Here is a 5,445-nt window from a genome sequence, read left to right as displayed (position 1 = left end):
GGCTGGAAAGGCTCAGGGACGCTCTGGCTTTCAGAGACTCTGGGCCACACTTACCTTTTTCAGACTCCATCCTCACCCAGCGATTTCATTTCATTTCATTTATTTATTTTAAGTTTTCGCCATGGGGCACATGCACATGCCCGAGTGAGACAGAAAGAGGCAGTGAGAGGGAAAGTGAGAACTCACTCCGGGAAGGGGGGGAAGCAGGGGGATGGCCATGCCTCTTCTCCTCCAGTCTCCTCTTGGGATTTCGGGCACGCACTCGCACCTGTTCGGTGTGATTTTCAAGCTGCTGGCTCCAGACTTGAACCATGGTCGGCCATGCGGGAGTCCAGTGCCTTAACTACCACATCACCTGCTGGCCCCAGAGAACTAATTTTTTTTTAAATTATTAAAAAAAAATTCAAACAACACATATTATTTAATGAAAAAAAGAATTATTTTATTTTAACCTTATGTATTTAATTTGACCAGAGGATAGAGGGGGAAGGGGAAGTGAGAAAGCCAGCTGCCAGACCCGGCTTGCTCTTCAGCCAGCCATGTGGGAGTCCAGCGCCCTAACCACCACGCCCCCAACCACCACGCCCCCCCTGGCCCCAGAGAGCTGTTTTACATCTGGAGAATGTGAAAGGCAGAAGTGGCCCAGAGGGCAGAGGAAAGGCTGAAAATCAACTCCATTCGGGAGGTAACCTTTCAGGTTACAGCTGAATGTGCTACTTAAACTTGGGGTGGCCTGGGGAAGCCGGCGAGTCGTCTCTGTCTCTGCGCCTGTCGCTCTCCCACACCCAGCTTGCCTGGATCTCTCTAGCCGTGGTACCTGCCCTCACATTCTTTGTCTTGGATCTTATTTCTCACTTTCACCCAGAGGCCAAGGCCGACCTCGTCTTTATCACCTGCTTTCTTAGGAAGACAAGTCTCCTTTTAAGTGCTTGTTATTAGTATGTTTTAGAAAGCAATGTGTCTTTATAAAACTTTCATTTGCCCTCGTCCGTGGGAAGGCCAGCATTTGCCTGTGTCCTTTATCTGTTAGGAGTTCCTTTTCTGGCAGGTGGGAGTCTTCTCTGTGCTGTGCTTGAACTCCACCAGCTCTCCAAAAAAAAAGAAAGAAAAAAAAAGGCCTGCTTTGTAGCATTGGTTGCTTTTTTGTGGTGTAAATACTCCTACCGGCCTGACATCATTCCCACAGAGTTTGGGAAGGGATGAAAAACCAGCCCTCGGAACGGACGTCAATGGCTCCTGTCCACCATGGCCTCTGTCTATCCACACCCTGTTTCACCCCCAGCCTCCCAGCAGACCTGCTCCCACAGCCACCCTGGATGTGCACTGCAGCGTGTTCTGGTCTCAACCTCAGACATTCCCTGAGCCAGCCTTCTCTCCGCTCTGGGCCCTGTGCTCCTGCACCGTGGCCTGGGTTCAGCCAGTGGGCTGCGGCCCTGCTTCCTGCCTCCACTGACCTTCTCCCATTCTGACTCCTCACCATCTCTGAGCCCTGGGGTCAGGCTCAGCTGCACCAAGAGCAGCTTCTGAAGCAAAGCAGGTCCCCTCCCTGCATGCCGCCCCTGCCCTGCCTGGGTGGTGGGGAATGTGGGCTGCTCCCTCCCAGCTCCCATGAGCTGGGCGGATCTGCTTGTTAGTCATCTGGGGCTCGTAGCTGCTCCGTCACTGCTATTCCCTCTCCTCTTCACTCTTCTCCAGGAATATCTGGTTTCACTTCTTGTGAACTGCTTCAACAGAAGATGGCAGAGGATGAATAGATTTAAAAGTCTTCCGAGTGCTGACACTGCTCTCAAACTTAATCATGTAGGACTCAGCTTGGGGCCTGCTGTGGCTTCCTGTGGCAGTGTGCGCTTCTCTCAGGGGGCTGGGGTACATGAAGGCCTGTGTTGATTCCTGGCCCGCCCCGTAAAACAGCCGGGCATGAACTGCCTCTTGTCCAGCTACCCAGAGGCTGGTGCAGGAGGGAGTGCTAAAACTCACCTTAGGGTGCCCGTTACAATTCTGACTTACTAAATTGGAATTTGTGGGGTTGGATCAGTAGTCTGTATTCTTTTTTTCTCATTGCCAGAGGGTGCAAGTACCCACCAGAGAGGAAGAGAGAGAGGGAGGGAGAGAGAGAGAGAGAGAGAGAGAAAGCACCCCCAAAGGCATGTCATCATAGGGCAATCCCCTTTCCCCATCTCCCCATCCTATTAGGATTTTTGGCACACATGTGCTCCTGGCATGTTCTGCAAGCTCCCGGGGCCAGGATTTGAACTGCAGTCAACCATACTGGATCTGGCTTCCAATGCACAGTGCCTGACCAGTATCCTATGGAGCCAGCTCAATCTGTGTTGTTTTTTTTTTCTTTCTTTCTTTCTTTTTTTTTTTTTTTTAGAGATATTGGGTATAGGGCGTGTGTGCTCACCAAAGAAACAGAGAGAGCCAGAGAGACAGAAAGAGAGAAATCTCCCCTGCCCTGAGGGATGGCCACATGCCCCGGGAGGGATGACCACACTGTAACCCTGTCTCCTCCAGTCTCCTCTTGGGATTTTGGGCACATATGCACATGCGCTGGTGTGAGTTTTAAGCCACTGGGTCCAAGACTTGAACTGCGGACAACTACGTGGGAGTTGAGTGACATAACCATTATGCCATCTGCTGATCCCTGTTTTTTTTTTTTTTTTTTTTTTTAATATTTTTTGCTATAGGGTGTGTGCACTTGCTGGAGAGACAGAGAGCAACAGAGACAGAAAGCTAGAAATCAACCCCAGAGGTGGAGGGGGGATGGCCACGCCCTCTTTTCTTTTCCATTCTCTCAAGATTTTGGGACACACACACACACACACACACACTTGCCCAGTGTGTTTTTCAAGCTACTGAATCCAAGATTTGAATCACCACACCACCACTGGCTGGCCCTATATAATTTCAAAAATTTTATTATTTATTATTATCATTTTAATTTGCTATGGGGCAGGTGCACTCACCAGAAAGAGAGCGGGTGGGAATGTGAGAGAGCAAGCTGCCGGGTCCGGGACTCAACGGTAGGCAGTGTGGGACTTCAGCGCCTTGACTCCCACGCCACCTGCTGGCCCTGAGAGTTTGTGTTTTCACCAGAAGATGCAGGTGGTCTGAGCTCCACACTCAGAGCTGTACTGTCCAATACAGCAGCGACCAGTCACTTGTGACCACTGAGCACTTATGCGGCCAGTGCAAACCGAGATGTGCTTTAAGTGCAAGATACACACTGGATCCAAAGACTAAATACTATCTAAATACTATATATATATGTAAAATCTCAAATTCTTTATATTCATTACATGTTGGAACAAAACTATTTTGGGTATACTGGGTTAAAAAATACTTTTAATATTAGTTTTTCCTGAGGCTGGCCCTACAGCACAGTGATTAGGAAGCTGGACCCCACATGGCCAACTGTGGTTTGAGTCCTGGCCCCAACAACCTGAAAGACACCTGGGGTGTGTGTGCAGCCCAAACCCTAACAGGATGGAGCAGTGGAGGAAGAAGGGTAGTGGAGTGGAGGCTGCTCTCTCTCTCTCTCTCTCTCTCTCTCTCTCTCTCTAGTAAGCGCACATGCTCTTGGGCAATAAAACTTTTTTTAAAATTAATTTTCTCTTTGTTTTTACTTTCTGTTAAGTGGTGACTAGAAACTTTCTAGTTATATACAATATATAATAATATGTAGTATAATACACATTATTATCCTATCGAATGGCACTGCTGTAGTGATTTCATGACACCCTTGGGAATGGTAGTAAGAGGACTCTCAAATTGCACACAATTGTCGGATGTCTGTTTTTGGGTGAAATCCAGCGCTTTCATCAAATTCTGAAACCAGTTAAAGCTGCAATGAAAGAATCACTGTCTAAGCCATTTTCTGGTGGTCTTAGAGAATTAAGAAAGAGCTCTATTTTTCTGTTCTGTTTTCTATAATAATCTCAGAATGTTCGAGATTTATTTTTTTTCTAAAAGGCGCATGCTTACAGAGAGAAACAGAGGAAGAGGGAGAGCAAGAGTGAGAGAGAGAAAGTGAGAAATCACTGCCCTGCCACCACTCCTCGCCCTCCCCCCGCCCCCATGGGTTGATGGCCACACCACAATCCTTTCTCCTTCTGGGATTTTTTTTTTTTTTTTTTGAGGTTTGCCATACGGCGCGTGCCCCCCCCTGAGAGAGACAAAGAGACAGAAAGCAAGAAATCACCCCCCAGGAGAGATGGCCACACTGCAATCTCTGCTCCGGTTTCTGCTTGGGATTTTGGGCATGCATGCACACATACCTGGTGTGTTTCAACCCTCTGGGTCTGAGGCTCACACTACAATGGGCCATATGGGAGTCATCCAGCACTTTAACCACTACACCACCTGCTGGCCTCCTGGTATAATTTTCAATAGACCCTCATCACTCTCAAAATTGCCCTGGTTTGGTCATCTCATCTGTCCTGGATCTGGAGGCTGCTATAAAATGGGGAGCTCTCTGTTAATTTTCCCAATCAGAGAGGGATATTATGTTTTTTGGGGTTTTTTTAGAGTTTTTTTTTTTTTTTTTTTTTTTTTTTTTTTTTTTTTTTTTTTGGGGTTGTGCCTCCCAACGACAAGAGACAGAGACAGAAAGCGAGAAATCACCCCCCAGGGGGGATGGTCACACCACAATCCCTTCTCCTCCATTCTCCTCTTGGGATCTTGGGGACGCACACACACGCGCCCGGTGTGAGTTTAAGCCAGTGGGTCTGGGACTCGAACCGCGGTCAACAACGTGGGAGTCCAGCGACATAGCCATTACGCTAACTGCTGGTCCCAAGGGTTTCCCCGGCAGTCTTTCAAAGGCGATGAGCCTTCTGTGTTGCGTTGAGAATATCCTGTGGACCTGGATTCCTGGCTGTTGGTTCATCTCCTCCCACGTCAGTTTCTGTTGGGCGTAGACAAGAGTGAAAGACCGGGGGGAGGGGGGGGAAGAAAAGAAAGCAGATAAAAAGATGCCTCAAGGAAGCCCAGAGCTTTGGGAGAGGAGATCTGGAGAGACCGAGGTTAGAACCAGGAAGGGTGAAGGCCAGATTCTGCCTCTTGGAGTTTACAAGGATGAGCGGGGAATGGGAGCCGTCATCGAAAATGACTTTCACAGATAAAGCTTCCAGGGAGACATCCCTTGAAACCCTCTTTACTCCACGTGGGGCAGAGCCTTTCTAAGCCTCTGATGTTACTAAAAGTTTTCAGCCAAAAATTCATGTGCGTGTGGCCACAGTGTCACAGGAGCTGTCGCCTGTTTGCCAGCTGTTTCGCAGTGACCATGAGGGACACCCAGCTACCAATGACCAATGACAAGAGATTGGTTCAGGCATTCATGGGGTGGGTTCGTTCTGCTGAACGGACTCCCACGTCCTGTCCCTGTCCCTCTCCGATAGCTAGCCTGATGCCCAGCCTGGCCCAGAGCTTCGCCCTTTCCTGCTG

General features: G+C 48.9%; 1 protein-coding gene across 2 annotated transcripts in view; it reads left to right on the top strand.

Annotated features, from left to right (window-relative positions):
* The window catches only part of LIPH (lipase H), a 57,234-nt gene that overhangs the window by 26,920 nt on the left and 24,869 nt on the right, over window positions 1–5,445 (top strand). The gene's annotated exons all lie outside the window — the stretch shown is intronic.

The sequence above is a fragment of the Tupaia chinensis genome, unplaced genomic scaffold, assembly GCF_000334495.1.
Source record: "Tupaia chinensis unplaced genomic scaffold, TupChi_1.0 Scaffold000708_1, whole genome shotgun sequence".
Classification (NCBI taxonomy): Eukaryota; Metazoa; Chordata; class Mammalia; order Scandentia; family Tupaiidae; genus Tupaia; species Tupaia belangeri.
Note: the sequence above shows the minus strand (reverse complement) of the source record. Positions and strands in the feature narration are given on the sequence as shown.